General features: G+C 30.4%; 1 long non-coding RNA gene across 1 annotated transcript; it reads left to right on the top strand.

The window, feature by feature from the left end:
* Positions 1 to 867: 867 nt before the first annotated feature.
* On the top strand, positions 868 to 7416 carry LOC132748770 (uncharacterized). Its single transcript, XR_009628315.1, has 3 exons — positions 868 to 1062; positions 3776 to 4008; positions 4630 to 7416. It is a non-coding gene; the product is annotated as an uncharacterized LOC132748770 (long non-coding RNA).
* The last annotated feature ends 11145 nt before the right edge of the window (positions 7417 to 18561 follow it).

Below are 18561 nucleotides of genomic sequence, written 5' to 3'. Positions count from 1 at the left end.
TTGTATAAACACAGTAACTGTTCCAGAAAGAAATGTTCATGACGTTGAAAAACTATCGTATTTATCAACAAGTGTTTTAAATGTATTAATACACACCAGTGAAGGTGAGAAGTGATAATCGTCTCTTAATGAATAATGACCATCGGGTCATTATTATTCAGCGGGCTGATTATTACAGGCCAGTCCTACTCTGCCTTAATCTCCTGTGTTATATCTGACAATATGTATATGTTAAATAAATATGTATATGAACAAACGTTGTGTACTTCATTGTCAACTTCTTCTTTTAACATATATTATTTCATCTCTTTGATACATGATAGGGTTTGGCGTTTTGTATCTGTAGATGTGTAAATTCATCATTTGGCTTTTTAATAGTACATAAAGATATCAAACGAGCATTTGGAAAAAGGGCATTATCTGAGAATATTCTTCTGCATCTGCATTTGGAGTTACCCGAACCTCCATTTCAGTATATAAATAAACTATTGCATTCAGTTCCATTTCCTTTTTGTCATTGTAAGTAAAATAAAGAAGAACGGAATCCCTAAAGAACGCCCAAAACGATAAATGTGAAACTGTTGTACGTTCGGTTTGATTGAGCCTGTTCGTGGACGGTACGGGAAAATGCAATTAAGCGTCCACTCCCCTAGCACCGACTTAAACAGAATTCAACATTTAAACATGGTAATGGTGAAAACCTGAGATAATAATAAGATGTCATGAATAAAACCGCTAGCCATGATTTATTTAACTTTAGCTTAAGTTTTTTTGTCTACCTGGATATAAGGAAGTTTTATGGGACATCGTTATCTTATTCATGCATTTTATTAAAAAAAAACATTGCTCTGATAGATTGTCGCAAAAATTCAAGTATTTACTTTTGTGAACCGCAACCTTATATTTAAATATGTTCGTTTTCAAATAAGTTTTACATTCGTTTGGTTATCTAGCAGTTTTCATGTTAGTGTCAGCGTGGAATCGTCTAAACAAATTTTAATTAACATTTTCTATAATTTGGTGGATATTGACTTTCTATATATTTTAGGAAAGAAAACAAAGGTATTTAATACCAACTTTTATATTTCCATTTTTTTTTAAATCAAAGGTGATATCAATTGTTTGCTTATGTCCATAACTTATACAAATAAGTGGATATATGTTTCTTTTGAGAGAAGAATGGAATATATTTTCAGGAAACATAATTCAACACAGTCAAGTTAAATGTACCGATTTTTTTCATGTTAAGTGAGGATATATACCACATTGCACGAAAAAAGAAATATAATCTTTTTATTCAATTTTAAACTTCAAGAACAAAAAAATTTATTACAAATACACCGATTTGCTACGCAGTTGCAATTATACAGCTCAGTTGCAATTATACATCGCGCAGTAATACATTGACTATTTAATTGCGTGAAAAGGTTAAAATTAAATTGATCACGGTCATCTTGATCCGTCTTGTAAAAATATAACCAGATAACCGGTGATGTAATTGATAGCTGCACCAGAAAAATACCTGAGAAATTAGGCCAAAAAATAAATATATGCTTTCTTTCATATTTTTTAATATTTCTTTTTATTTCCACAGATACAATGATAAAAGGCAAAATATGCCCAGAAATGATTGTTACAGTATTTCTTTCACTTAATCTTCTTTTTTTAGATGTCCTGTTATATTTTCAAAAAATTTAAGTTACTGTTACTCATTGGCCAAATACCTGAACAATCTTTTGCTTTCGTTGCTTTTTCGCAATTAGTTTAGATACAGTGATTAAGTATTTTGTACGAAATAGAGAGAAACCAAGAATCCCTAAAGAAAGCCCAACAAGACAAACTTGAAATGTTGCAGGCTCGGTTTTTGAAGTAAAAATAGTTCTTTCATTACATTTTGCTACTTTTATGGCACACATATTTTACATTCAATGCTACTTTCTTTAGGTTATGAGCGTCAAACATACTCAAAAACAATAATTTGAACGTAATTAAACTAATGTTTGCCCATTTTAAAGGAAGTAGAAGTTTATTTGTTTTTAGGCATAATGTGCCTTTAAAAGTAAACACGAGTTGTTTTCATATGAAAGAAAAAATGAAACAAACAAGAGCTGTCTGCGAGAAGCGTGGTCCATTTTTGTAATTGCTGGATAGCGGACAGGTAACATTTTCTGGGGTTACGTTATAAAAACAAGATATTTAAATTGTGCATGCAGTATTTAAAGTTAAGTTCTTTAATAAAGACATTGACAAAATTTTATTTAAATTTATAAGCATTCTTACAAATAACATTTTTAAACGTTGTCGATGAGAAAACATTATAATCTCTTTTTCAAAAGATATTTTAATACAACGATTTTGTTTGTTTGTTTGTTTGGGTTTTTGGGGGGTTTTCTTTTGTAAAGGAAAGCTTTGCTTAAATTTATTATCGCTTATCGCAACCTTCCTTTATTTTCTGTTCATGTTCAAATTTGTTTGAGTATCACACATTTATCTCGTGTTATCTAAAATACCGAACGACCCAATCAATTTACTTTTCAATTTGTTGTAGATTTTCTTCTAATGTTTGATAAGGAGAATAATTTTCATTTTAACAACAGAACTAGTATATTATCAATTAACGATTTTACAATATATTTCAGATTTCTATTCTTTTTCTTTATATACGTTTTCATTCACAGACTGATCATTCTTTCTGTAATTTCCTGTTCGGATTTCATGTTGAGGACCGCATCGTGATTCAATGTTATCTCTAAGAAGAAAATTCAAAGTTTTCTCGTCTTGTTGTTTCCTGACTTGATGAATATATTCTATCCTTATACATCATCGGAATAATTTAAAAGCATCAATTTACTCATGTTTAAAATTTACATCCGGATTAATTGGGTCAATTTTATAATTTTAATTTGCAAATTGAATTAGTTTATTCTGTCACACATTTAAACTTTGCAAATAGGATTCTTTGATTTTTTCACATATCTTGCAAATTCGATTTTGATTGGTTTTACTAAGAAGTCCACCCTTATCTTTCGTTTGATCTTCCAAGATCAATTTCTTTTGTCCACTCTTACAAACAATGTCAATAAAATACTTTTGGGATTACTTATCTTTTTTATTAAATTTTACAGACGTGATCTTTTACTTTTTCTCTATAATCAATAGTTTATCTATATTGTCAATCATGGTTAAAATATTATGCCTTAACTCTTTCTTTCATTTTCAAGTTTGATCTTTCCATTTTTAAATTAGATCCTACTTTATCTATGATTATCTTCCTTCTGTTAGAAATTATTACGGTTTGTTTATTAAAAAAATCTATTTTTAGTTTATTGAATGCTTTTTTACTACAAAAAAAACTAAAAAAAAAACAAAAAAAAAAAAAAAAAAAAAAAAAAATACAGAAAAAAAAACAATAGACAGAAGTAAACTTTTTAATCACAGAAACCAAGGCACAGGAGTGTAATAAAGCCATTTAAAAAATACGATATTATACTAGTGTAATCACAGGCGCGTCATTAGAAGATTACTCTTTCTAATAGTTAACCGTTCTTATTTTATATATGTGATAAATAGAATAATATAATCGTGTAGCTTCAATACTATATTTATTGAACTCGTTTAATAAAGCAATATTATTAACGCCAGAGGATCTCGTAATATGATTTTATTCAACTCGTTCGATAAATTTAGTATTTAACCTACACTCATTCAATATCCTCTATAATAATACTGCCGCTATTTAGATATTAATTTTCTGTGGGGAATTTTTCTTTTTCAGATTAAAAATGTCCTATTACCAGAATGGCTACAGTGGCAATTCCTACTATAGCGACCAATGTTTGGGAGCCGAATTCCTAATTTATGTCTTCGGAAGTGTAATAGTATTTCTTCTCGTGGTAGTATTGATCTGTATATGTTATATTTGTTGTCGTAAAGACAGCCGTCGTGATGGAATGGCTATTTATCCGATGGTACATCCGATGGCACAACCGATGCTACAACCACAACATGGTGAGTATGCTACGGAACACTTTTACGTTGTTTAAGTTCGATCTTAACAATAACAATTGCCACAACATTTAGGCCATTGTTAATATATAGCTACAGCTACGTAATGATGAGTTTAGGACTCTTTTGTAAACGATACTAGATAAAATAACTACATTATGATGGTTTATAGCTTTTCTATAGTCGGAAAACCTGATTGTGTTTTTCGTACAACATGTACAATGTAGAAAAATGACGCTTTGGATACATAACGGACATACTTGACATCAACCTTTCTTCAACTGCAGTCAAAGTCTTTATCAATCTCGTCTTTGACAAGACAAGACAAAACAATGCCATTGTTCGATGTATAAGAACAGATTCTACACGGAACGATTATTTGAGCGTGGCAATTTCTGTCTTCATGTAAATTCACTTATCATACATTGAATAGTCAACACGTTTATGTAATTTGAGTTAAATAAACTTTAAAATCGAGTTTGTTTCAAAATTGACAAGCTATTAAAAACCTTACATATTGGACGTTAACAGCAATACCTACGTACCATTATTACCCAAAAATAAAATATGTGTGATCTTCAATGCATACAGTAGTCTAATTGTGGAACTGCTTGAATATTTCAGGAAGTGTCATGTACGCACCAGGCCCGAACTGTCAACATGTTCAGTGCCCACAACAACATCACCCGCCTGCCCCTGTTTATACCAATGATCATCGTATGATAACCACGCAACCATCAAATCAAGACCGAGTTGGCGAGACTCAGCACATTTAAATAAGCACAACCGAATAATAGACGAGTCAGAAAGCATAAATGCTTTTTAGGACAATAAATCAAATAATCAAACATGACAACCTTTCGGAACTTTCAAAAGTGTGAATATTTTGATGATATAGACAGAAAATAATATACATAACTTTGATGCTTTTTATTTAAAAACCATTTTCTAGCTTTTTTATTTTGAACAGGTTTTCAAAAGAAGATTATTATATCTAATCGTATACAAATCTAATTGGAGAAATGTTTAAAATCATCTTTTGTACCCTACTCTGTAATTCAAAACATACATTGTATATCCTAAATTCAACCTAGCAATAAACTCTAAATCGAATATGCTTGTACATAAAAATACTTTTTACTTGATTTCTGAATACCATTTTTAATCAGAACATTTTTAGATTTCACCATAAGATTGTTCAGGTTTATACAGACCTAGTAATAAATAGTAGTTACCATTAAGTTACACCTTTTAAACGATCAAGGCTACAAGTATGATGTAAAAAGAAGTGCGAATCTTCACAATTACATGACGAACACTTACCTAACTACACTGAAAAGTAAAAAACACTTTTTATAGAAATATTTTTCATTATTCGATATTGATTATATTTATATTTTACATTTCTATGTTATTATTTCTGTTAAATATCTTTGTCAGTGCGTGAATAATGAGGGCACAATTTCTTAGATTGCTTTTTTTAAAGTTATTGTTTTATTAAATGTATTTTCTATTAAACTTGTATTTATGTATATTTGTTACATTAAAATAAGATAAGCAACGTTTCATGTTTGACAGTCGTCAAAGATATCACTTTTTGTTAAGAGCTGTGACATTTGATAAAAGTTTTTTATTCTATATTTTGTTCTGAGGCATGAGAAAATTAACAACAACTAAATATTATTTTAAATGAAAGCAGCAAATGATTTTGCTATTTGTAACTATGAGTGCTTTATTGTAGAAACACAAATTAGAATGGAAAAATGCAGTCTTTAAAACAAATCTTCCTTGAGCTTCCTAGGTGATTGCTTGATATATTCAATATTGTCTAAAATACCTGTGCAAAGCTTGATCAAATTATAGCTCTGGAATCAAAACAGGCCCAACCCGTTATTTTCTTTCCTGTTGTTGTTGTAAACACAATCTTTTCCTGCGAACTCACAAAAGGCAAACGCTTAAATACGTGACAAGTTACTTTGTCTAGTGGACAATGCTAAGATTCCAATATGTAAGCATTGGGGTCAAAATTTTCCCAATCTTTGTAGGGAGGATATAAATATTTTTTCTTAGATGAATTCCTTAGGAATTGTCTTCCTTACCTTTAATTACTGCAGTTTAAAAGTTTGGCATTAAACATTGTCTAGTATACAGCTACACTTTTTTTCAAATTAAAGCCTATGTCTAAATGATTGCCCCGCCGCTGGCGGTCACGCGCTATCTTGAATCAGGGTGAAGGCCCGCCAATTAACGCATTTCGAATGTTATATAAGGAAAGATTGACAATCTACTTATCTGATTCAGCAAATGGTAGAGCTTAGAAGATCAGCATCAAATATCGGTTAAATATAGATTTCTACTAAATTCGTCCGAATAATAGTCATGGCTAAAAGCTGGTACTGCCAAGGGTTAATAACCCGTTATGTGTTATATTATGTATATACTAAACCTTTTCCCACTTTACCTTCATAGGCTACTGCTTAGTCAATTGACATGAAGAATTGTCTAATGAACTTACCTTGAAACCAATGATCTTCCAAAAGTAACCAGTCAGCGATTTTCATTGCAATAATGAGTTTCCCACAACGACCAGTGTTTTTAACATGACTTGAGCACTTTTTTACATTTGAAATTCAGATTTGAACTTTGAGATCAGTAGACCTAAGGTCAGACATAAGAATCGTTTTTATTATATTAATTTTTTTGTCATTTGGAAAATTTTTGACATGTAAAGCTTTCAAAATCAGGTGTCTGAGCAATATCATAGTTAACATGAGCAATATCATAGTCATCATGACCTTCGTGTTATAATGCAAATGAATCGCAATTTTTAACTCAACTGTAAAATCAAGGAAATCGTATATTAACGATACTTGGATTGAATACAGAGGACAACAAATTGTAAATTAGATGCACAAGAACCCTATTTTTTGCAAATAAAATAGGAAGTTATATCTATAATCTCACAGAATCTTCATCATTGTTGTAATTTGCAGAAAACAATGTAGATAGAAAAAGCGGTACCAGTAAAAAAGGTTTCGTGTCATTTAATTTATTAACTTGCACATTCCATTACAGTAACTGTTGATGAACAGTCTCAACCAAACCGAGCCTGCAACATTTTCAAATTGTTGGTTCTTTATTTATCAGTATTTTATCGATACATGAATGACAACCCAATTATAAAGGGTAGTCAGGTGCAAACATTTTACTCAGACTATAAAAATACATTGTGTTAACAGTTGTAAATTATTCTTTGATTTACAGGCACTGGTTTATCTTGTGTTTTATATATGAAATATATACATAGTTTAAAATGCCTCTTTACACTATCAGTTGAAATCAAACTTTTGTCGTACAATTTCAAGTAGTAATAGATGTTTCTATAATTGTTTGATATTGAATGTTTTTATTTCTAAAAAAAAAACAAAGATAGATTGAGTTCTATTCTTTTTGTATTCAATTCTTCCGTTTTAAAACATGATAAGCGTTTTGTTAAATAATCCTGTAAACCAATATCCAATCTAATCAGTGTATTTATTTAATGTGAAAACACAAATGTTTGTTGACAGAACGATCACTGTTCTTTATACTTCATATTGATTCTTATTTTAGATAGATTAGATTAAAGAGTGTAAAGAGTAGCTCATATTTAAGTTGAAATCGTGAATTCACGCAAGTAAAACTTGCGAATTCATGAAGATTAAATCAGAAATTAATGAAATTGAAATATACCCACGGGTCTTTCGTATTAATCTCTTTAACTGCTACCGCTGCCGTTGTTTTGAAATTTGATATTGTTAAAACACACTTGTCTGACGTCTTTTTACCGATTTGTAAATGATGCACATTCTGTTTTGTTTTTCACATTGACTTTGATAAAAATATATTTACAGTAAACTTTACTTATAGCGAACACGGTTATAGCGAACTTCTGGTTATAGGGAACAATTTATTTTGGCCCGAATTTTGCCCTTCTCTATTTAATATAAAAAAATATGGTTATAGCGAACACGGTTATAAGGAATTATCGCTTAAAAGGAACTCATTTCTTAGTCCCAATCCAGTTAAAAGTACAGAAAATTACACTTTTATAACGAACTCCAAAATATTGGCTATCCGTAAATAGACTTTCGTTTTCATTGGCACGGATTAAAACTCGGCCGAATATACCGTTTATCGTTGTATGTACTTCAATACATCTATTAAAATGAATTTGTATAGTTTTCTATTTACTAGGATATTTTTAGCATGAGCTCTTTTCACCAAGATAAAACGGGTATTTATTTCGTCAATAGTTGTGCTCGAGTAAAATAATTATAATAATTTATAATCGGTTTTCATCATAATCACGCATGCTTGCAATCTGCAATGTACGCTTGATTTAAATGAAAAGAAATCTTTATCTTCCATAAGTAAAAGTCACCCATTATAAAAGAAAATATTCAAAATCTTGTTTATTAACAATCATAGAAAGAAAACGAAAAGAGTTTAGAAACAAAATATTATATTTTATGAGAAATTGACATAGGGAGTAAATCTTAAACTGGAATAGCAATTATTTAAATTCCAAAAAGTACGCTCTCGGGTATTGAATATATGACTAATATTTCTTAATCAAATGCTCTTCAAAATGGAGGACGATGGTAAACAATCAGTTCGTTAATATATGTTAATCTGTTCGCTATAAAAACTCCTGATACAGGGAACTAATTCGCTATGTGCTTACAAGGAACTCCGGATATAAGGAACAGATTTTGAATGTCCCAATTAGTTCGTTATAAGCGGAGTTTACTGTATATTTTGCTGCAACCTGCAACAATGTATCGTGTTATAATTAAATATAAATTTGTAAGCCGGATCAAAGTATTATTTCTCTTTTTGTGTCTAAATCTGTCATTTTTAAAGTATTTTTCGTGTGGTGGTGATAATCAATAAACCCTCTGTTCTATAAAAGTAATATAATTCATTCAACTTAGATAAAAGACTTAAAAGTTACTGACCGTTCCAAGGCGGTACCCCCCTGAGTATCCGTCATACGTATGTGTAGTGCAAAGTTACATGTTTTGTATCGAGATATGTTTGTGACTTCCCAATATTCTTTTCTTTTCCTGTTATTCCCATTCTATTCCCCAATCACTTTTTTCCTTACTCATTGCCATTTTTACTTTATTTAACGAATTAGCCCGTTTTGATTATTTCATCATTTCTGTTTTTTTACTGATTATGGTAACATTTTTTTATACGGCACTCTTTTTCCATCTCACCTTTGTACCCCATTTGTGGTTAGATATATGCAATTTTGATAGTATGAGTCGGGAACTACGTTCCGTGAAAGTTCCGTGAAAGTCGGTTTGCCTTGTTGTACTCTAAAAAATAATCGATTAAAATTAAGGATCAGATTGGGGATAACATTCATTTTTCCTGATTATCTTGATGCAATACTGTCTTATTATTATTTTCCAAATTTATTATTTGTTTCAAATTTATCGGGCCATATTAGTTATAATACTGTTGTTTTAGTTTGATTTTTATAGATGAGTTATTCAAAACATGTTTATATAAGAAAATATGTTTTTACTGGGGATTCGAAACATTCCTGCACATTTTGTATGTTTGTTAAAATACTCAGCGGTTGCCTGAACACCAGGACATGTTGCATTTAAAAAGGATCTATGTCACCAAAGAGTTGTCTTTACCCTTGATCCTTCTTAGGTTCTTGTTTGGTTGGGGCATGTGTTGAATGCCAAGAATAATATTTTTTTAAACAAAATGTAACGACATTCATATAACCTGATAGTATTGCCTTTATATATTTAATTATATGGCTATGTTCTGTTTCTCCGTTTTCATAATGCATTTGTTTTGGATCAATCTTATTGTTTTATATCTATTAAGGTAGCATATCTTGCTGCTACTCTACTCAATCATCCAAACATGAAAAATATTATATAAGATACTGCTAATTGTTTTAATGAACAAGTCATTTTCTTTTAGATAAATGTTAAGATAAAGAAATTAAGATAAGCAAGCATGTACCTGTAACGAAAATAGTTTGAACCATATCGTTTTGGACAAACAAAATGCAATTTATTATTTTAATTTGATTCAATGCCCAAACAGTTTTATCTTGCATGGTTAAATAATCTTGCAAAGCAAACAATTAAAGACATACATAAATAAATGTTTTTTTTAAAGTTAACCAAATTGCTAAGTGTTAAATGTGAAAAATATATCCACTCAAGTTAAAAAATTGAATTGGATTACAAAGGTATGTTAACTACTTTGAATATATTCATTTTTTATATTCATTATGTCATAAAAACGTAATAAATTAAAAGTAATATTTATTTACATTATTTTTAACAACCAAGAATTGCTCGGGGGGTGGGGTACTTCAAGCTCTTTTTGCGCTAGTAAAGCCGGAAAAATGCCGTATAACGTGACATAAAATCAAACAAATAAACAAATAAAGATTTAGCATTACTCTACAACTGACTTGACAATGTTGATAAAATGTAAATAAATGTAGAATTTAAAACATTCAAAATTGTGTCCATACGACGATTAATGGAAGGTTAAAGGTTAAATGGGCATGACTAGAATCGTCAGTGTCAAACGAAAATGTTGACAACACTTTTCGGGTATTTCATTGTTCATTTAATCAAAAGAATCATCAAGTTACAAACATCGTCCACATAACAGAAGCTTTACATGAAGCACACAAAAGTAATATTTCAAAAGATTGAGGTATGGATCAAAACTTTTAACGCAACATCTTGATTAATGCCAAATCTGCACATACAACAAAATTCATGATTAAATACACGTATCAAATAACTACTGTGTATGTGTCTTTGAAATACAGTTTAGCAGTTTTTATCGCTGAAAATGTTTTGAAAATCATAAAAGAGGGAGTTATTGTTCTCTTGAAGCGCATTCTGTCTCACTGTTATATAAAAGATATATAAGGTGTCATTTGAATATCTCTTACTTTCATATACATATTCTCTAGACCTATGGTCAGTGAAAATACATGTTACTGTTAACTTTTTCATGTATGATCTTCACAATAGTGCAAAGGTGCTGGGTGTTGCGCATGACACATTACATTAATATAGTGAATATTATTTAAACAGGCCATGTAAACCTTTTACATCATTGTGGGACCTCGATCTGTGAGACAGGGGTCTTGGTATTGTGCATTACATTTAATCTCTTTAGGGTGAACATGTGTGCTAATTTATTCTAAAGTACCTTGATAGATGAAAACGTAAGGGCCAGACATTAAATATATCATCCATTAGACAATTCCGACCTTTGACCTGCAAAGGGTCTTGAGTATGATAATCTTTTTCTGTATGAGCCTTTTCTATATCCTTCTTTCTACGAAAAATACAGGAGAAAAGAATATTAAGGGATTTGGACTGGGTCCCAGTACATGGTACAGGTCTAAAGTTATAGGTATATTATGTATGTACTTGTTGTATCAACTTTATCACATCCGATTTATAAAGACACAGTTTAGTTTAAAGCGTTTTGAATTGTTTTGAAAAATACTTCATTAAAAGAATACTTTCTTTCTAGAATAAAAATGTCCTATAGCGGCGACGGTATGTGTGAATTGCTCATCATAATCTTTGGGTGTTTTATCTTACTTCTTCTCATTATAATATTGATCACCGTATGCTGGGTTTGCTGCAAAAAGGATTATCGCCAAGATGGAATAGCTATACATCCGATGTCACAGCCGCATTATGGTAAGATATCTAACCAATAAGTATGCAATGAGATACCGGCGTTTTATGTTATGTTAGATTTAATTTTTATTTATTAAAATATTACCTCTTTCAATTACAATTATTGTTTTTTATAAATATGTTTTACAGTTTTTATCAAGACATTAAGACATAATGCAAATTTTATTCTAATTCATAAAAAACTATCCTCTTGAATTTATTGTTTTTATAGACAATTGCTACAGTTTTCATCAAGACATAAATACATAATGCAAATTGTTTCATAGCATTTCTTTAAACTATGCAGGGCATAAGAATATTACAGCGAAACATAGGGAGTCAATGCGCGTTATTAAGTATTGTCTGCCCATTGATTTTCAATCTTTTCTAATTGCGTATAAGATTTGAATATAGAATACTCACAAGAAATTTAAACAATGTCGAATTGTTCAGGACTTTGATATAGCTGAATACTTTTTATGTAAATGTGCCTAATGTCAATTAATTGTTGCTACGATCAGGTTTTTTTCTAAACCTAAATCATACAAGAAGTATCTTTAAAACAGATACTCGGCCGAGTTAGAGCTGGTGAAATCGCATATGTTAGTTTCAAGTTTTCGATACATCAATATTTAGATAACACTGACATGGTGATTTATTGTAGCTAAGAAAAACAACAACAGCAACAATAACAAAAAAAATTGTAAACATAAAAATCAAATTATAAACATATTGATTTTGATGTCTCTTCAAAGTAGGACAACTTCTATTTTACAGTATTTATTTAGGTATCTTAACGTTTGACTTTATAAATTGTGTTATCATATGCAATATTGACAGTATTATTTAAATAGTCATCTATGAAATATTGTAAAAAGAAATAAAACGATAATGAAAAGTATAAAATCAAAAACATAAACACATAAAGTATATGTTTTATCTTTTATTTAATGCAAAATAAAAAATACTAAAACACTGAAAAAACTGTTAACCGACCTTCGTTTCACAAACTAAAACAATAGCGATACATGTACCTAGAGATAGACCTAAAAGTGATTCATAATCACATCCATCACATTAATTGTGGGAATATTTCGGGGTCTGAATCAAAATCTAAACTCCACATACACATTGAACAACTTATTTTCTACTCAATAATTTTGTCACAGTTCATTTAACCCTCGACGTAAATTGTTTATTTTCTATATATCATTAATTGTTTATTTATTTAATGTATATACTGAATGTCATTTTAGATTTAAAAGGAAATACATAATTATTCCATATGCACACCTATCTTATGCAAAATGCTTTTGTTATAATTGACAGATTAATCAAATATGGTAAGATTAAACAATGGTTATTAATCTTGGACACAATGGAACACTGTAGGATGTTGCAACGTTTTTCAAATTTAGGTCATTTTTGTTCGGATAACGGAAAAAGCAAAATATCTTAAAAATTTCAAACTAGTTATTAGTCTAGATCAACATCAAAATTTTAATTTTTTATAGAAAATTTATCTTTCAAAATTATTTCCAGTACCGTCATGTCAAAATATTCTCAGGGGAGTCTCCTTAAAGAAACACTCACCCTTGGAAAAGAAGTTATTCAGTGGAATTTACATAACATAAAAATTAATATCTTAATTATCTAAATGTCCCCTTATATTGCATCATGAATCGCACACTCACATGAACTATATTTCTATATCAACTGCTCTTCAAAATAGATGACGATGATGATGGTAAACAATCAGTTCGTTTTAAATGACTCCATCCGCTTTAAAAACTTCTTATATAAGGAACGGATTCTCTATATGATTAACTGGAAATGACGAAAACATTTTGAATGCTCCCTGTCACTAAGGTATAAGCAGAGTTTATTGTGAACTTATATAACTATGTTATTATGATTGAAAATTTCAGGACCGGTTATGTACACGCAAGGACAAAACTATCAACATGTTCATTGCCAACAACATCTGCCACCTACCAATCCAGCAAGACAAAGCACGTGTTTACAACTGGAGTAGAACGTATTGTGATATATAACACAATGTAAAAGAAATTTAACATGCTTAAGTGTGATGCCTGTGAAGTTTTCGAAAGTCGAAATATTTATAGGTGTGGATAATAATGTTTACAAACACATTTGATGTGTGACACAATTATACGGAAGGCCGGTTGGTCTACTTGAGAACCCGTTCGTGCCTAAAATAATGCACCAGGGGTTTAATCTCTGACTGTAACATCATTGACAGTTGTTATTCTATTTTTTGTATTATATATTAAAATGCTTATAACTTTTACATTTTTATTCTTGCTCTCAAAAGTATCATAAGTTCCGCCATGTTAAATATGTGATAAATATGTGATGAAAAATCTGTACTGCTCTAGATGGTGCCCAGGGGCTTGAGGGATGTTGTACATTTTCATTACGACAACCGACGTTTCGTAAGCTAACTTAGTAGCTTGCTCACATGAATGAATCCAAAATCACATACTGACAAAAAATAATTGAAATGAATCATTTGGATTTTCTTGCTTGCTTGAAAATATTTAAATAGTTCTAGGTGATTTAGTATGAACAATATTTTGTTCTAGAACATTTAATTATCTGCTATATAAATATATGTAAAATCGGATCTTTTATCTCAAACTTTGTTGTTATGTTTTATACTAAATACTATCAACGTAATTATTCATTGCATTACAGACCTTTCATTATAGACCAATTCACTTTAACTTTAAACAATTTTAATGATTAAAGCTAACTTTTTTTTTGTCTTGTAAAAATTGACAGTTTCGAGTACATTGACGGGGAATATTCATTTAAAATCACTATATTCACTTCTGTATTGAATGTTCAAAATTAAAGATTACTTTTACTAGCCTTTATTTAAAGCGGCTGTCAAATTTTTTAAACAATTCAGTGTTGTTTCGATCTAAGTATTTCAATGGTTTTATCTTGGTAAAATGCATCATATCACTGTAAAGCCTTCTTCACAACAGAGTACCGAGCGCCATTGACGTTCGTTTCTGAAAACACATCGGGAAACAAATCGCCCGCTATACTAAATTACATATAGTGAGAGGAACGGTACATAAGAAGTATCGCGTGTGTGGAAAGGAGAGGAGGGGTCCTTCTTCTTTATCATTTTTATCAAACGGCAAATTCATGTAACACATTGATTCTTTTAATTTGACAATAATATGACACAATTTTGCTAAAATAAAATTTAAAAACTTTTGAAAGGCTGAAGGCCGCTTAAAAATCAATATCACATATTGATAATACGTTATCAGTTAGTGGGAGACATCATTCTCTTTAATTGTCCGTTATTCTAGTATGGTATGTCACTGTGAGCAACAAATGTGTTAAACAGCGTGTTTTAGTATGTATTTATGGATTCAATAATAAAAAAAAATATTTGATTGATGTCAATGTAAAGTAAACATGATAAGACATATCACTATAAGCTTGAACTTTGTATATACTCTTCCTTGTAGACATTAATCAAAATTCTGGAAACAAAAACCATTCTTAAACCATACAATATTTCTAAATTGAACATGTTTTCATATCTGAAATGTAAATACCCTTTATCAGTGTGGTTTAAATAAATCAATGAAGGGAGATAAAATTGTAATATGTTCACATTCATTTGCTGGATTTTAAATAATATAATTATTATATAAAAATACGATAAAACAAAATTTAGTGGATGAATTCTGCATTCTTATTTGTTAGAAAGACTCTAGTGAATTGAAAACATGTTTATTATTCAGCACGGTAGAAATTGACTTTGAAGTACAAAAAAGTATTCCAAATTTCATATCGATCTAAAACATATTAAAGAGAGTTTAATTCTTACCCCAATAACTGATTATGATTATGTTGAAAAACACCTTTGCCACAAACATGTAAAGATTCACATTACAACACTTACAATGTTAAGTTACCTAGTTTTAATGTTAAAACCAGATAATCATGATGTTTCAATCAATTTACTGATACAACATGAAAAAATATGCATGAAAAAAAAAATCTTGTAAGAAAGTCTTATGTAATAAATGATTATATTCATTCACAGTGTATTGAGATAACTTTCCTATATGATAACTTACAAATAAAACTTGAAATTGTCTAAATTTGCATTATTTAGTTTGTTTTGACTAACCATTTTGCCAATTATACATGCATATTAGTCTTGCACAGTATAAGTATTAATTTTACACAGGTTAATTTTCCAAAACAGATATGTTTATTATGCTCCCCGAAAAAATTCGGGGGAGCATATAGTCGCCGGGTTGTCTGTCCGTTTTTCAATCCGTCCGTTCGTCCATACGTACGTCCCGAATTCGTGTCCGGTCCATAACTTTGTTATTTAAAGTAGGATTTTACAACTATTTCACATAAATGATCACGGTGACCATATTGAGACGACGTGTTGCGCGCCACAATTGGGTCGCTACCTTGAAGATCAAGGTCACAGCATGACCTTGCAACAAACTCGTGTAGGCAGATAGATCTAATTGTGTAGAAGTGCAGTGCTAAAGAACCATAACTCTGTATTGCCTAATTTTTGAGTTATTGCCCTTTGTTCAATTTTATACTTTAAACTTTGTCAGGGACATAACTCTGACACTACAAGAGGTATACAAGTTTGTAAACGCTAACGACTTACTGTTCATAACTTGCAAGTAAAAAAACAGATTCTTGAAATGTATTATTAAACTAGATATATGACAGAATAAATTTGATTTTTCAAAGCTTTGACAATCTTAAGGAAGATAACTTTACGGTATTGTAGTAAATTAATATAATTTTCTTGTTTTCATTACGGAAACTGCGCTAATATAATCATGGTAATCAAAAACAAACCAATCTGTCTTGCAGTTCTCTGTTCAAGAATTATTGCCGTTCCTAGCAGGTTTTGTGCTCTTAAAAAGACGCCGCTGAGGTCTATTATTATGATTAGACATAACATATTTATTCTATATAATTATGCTCTACAACCTTTGCGCAAAATTGCAGATTATTCGCCGACTTAGTTTTTTCAGAATAAATATCCTTATAGTGAAAAGCACCAAAACTTAAAAGAACGTTGCGGAGCCATCTGACTGAGAATATCAAAATTACGACTTTTAATGTATTTCTGATTATATTTTTTAATTATCATGTGCATATCTTTCTGTTTTAAGTGCCCCAGCTGATCTTTGTAAGAAATGTTTTTTAATGTTAAAATGTTTATATGCATTTGAACCTCAGTGGAATTCCGTTAACATCCAACGTTCAATGATTAACTTAATTCACATATATTGAGACAGACAGCCACATTTATTACATTATGACAAATATAACACGATGGGGCAGACGACAATATGCACGAATACAGACGAAGATTAAAGATAAATGAGATATTCCCAGACTAGATTTTCTGCTATAATAGAAAATTATATCTTTCTTTTGTTGTTCGGACTATATCGTTATTCCCCCAATCAGTCATTTATGCAAATTCATACAATATGAAATACAAGGAATTATGAGAATTAATCTGTTCTTTCGTTAGGATAATCAATCAAATGATTTGGGGTGATGTATTCGATGACAAAATGATTGATACTTATCTAAATGCAAATAAAAATCCAAAATTACTTACCAAGAGGAGATTCGATTTTGTAGGCTTCATAGACCACCCATAAAATGCTAAATAGTGTCTTTTATAAAATCAAGTACCGGACATGAAATTTTATATAATACTATGTTATTGGTTAAAGTGCTTATGAACATTAACTTAAACAATAAATTCATATATTCATGGATGCACATGTTTCCATATGACCCAGATTTGTCTAATTCGAATAATCAGACTAGTAGGTACAATAAGAGATTCACCAAAACGAATTTGTTAACAAAGAGCGCATATTAAAGGGTATAAAGCTATATCTGATGAAAGTTTTGTAAAGATTTAAAAGTGGTAAATACATATTGTTTTTTCATATCCTAACGGTAATATCTCGAAAAAATTGTTACATAGAATGCCCCTGTTATTTAACATACATGAATATTGTGCGCAAATCAGAATAAAATGTTCCGGAACAAAATATTTCCCTACTATTTTAGTTGGTTTAGCGATTACATAACACATGTTCCACACGCTTTCATTAAAATATATGGACATATTTCATTTGTTTTAAGTTTTTTGTAGCTATTTTAATCATAATATAAACAATATTTTTGACATCTAAAAACACCAAAGATAAAGTTTTTTTACACTTAATCTGTGGTTAAGTTTACTGATTAAAAAAAAAACATGTCAAAGTAGGGACTTATCTACAAAAATCTGAACAAAAAGTGATCCGTCGGAAGCATTAATTACAACAAAATTACATGAAAATCGCAGACTTGGTTTGATTGGATAATGAATAAGTGCACAATCCCTCACGCCCCCCTAGCACCGGCTTGGGCGGTACTCAATTCTCAACACTAAATATTGCTGGCATCAATGATCCCGAAGGACCAGAAAAATATAACAACACTGAAGTGAAGTACGGGGCAACTTTTGACAAGTCCTCAACCCGATTTTCATTTGAAATTGATAAAAATTGAAATCCATATAGAAAGCCAAGAGCAAAAAGATTGAAAATTTTGCAAGCAAGGTTTGACTGAGCCTAATCATGGAAGGTACTGGAAAGTGCAAGCTACCGCCCACGCCCCCTAGCACCTGCTTATACAGAATTCGACATTTCACATGACTAAATCATTTTAGTTGTTTGAAACATCGTAGTGACGACGCTGCCGAATATTTTATTTG

This window comes from Ruditapes philippinarum, unplaced genomic scaffold (genome assembly GCF_026571515.1).
Source record: "Ruditapes philippinarum isolate M1 unplaced genomic scaffold, ASM2657151v2 ctg942_1_1_1_1, whole genome shotgun sequence".
Lineage (NCBI taxonomy): Eukaryota > Metazoa > Mollusca > Bivalvia > Venerida > Veneridae > Ruditapes > Ruditapes philippinarum.
This window is presented reverse-complemented; position numbering and strand designations above follow the sequence as displayed.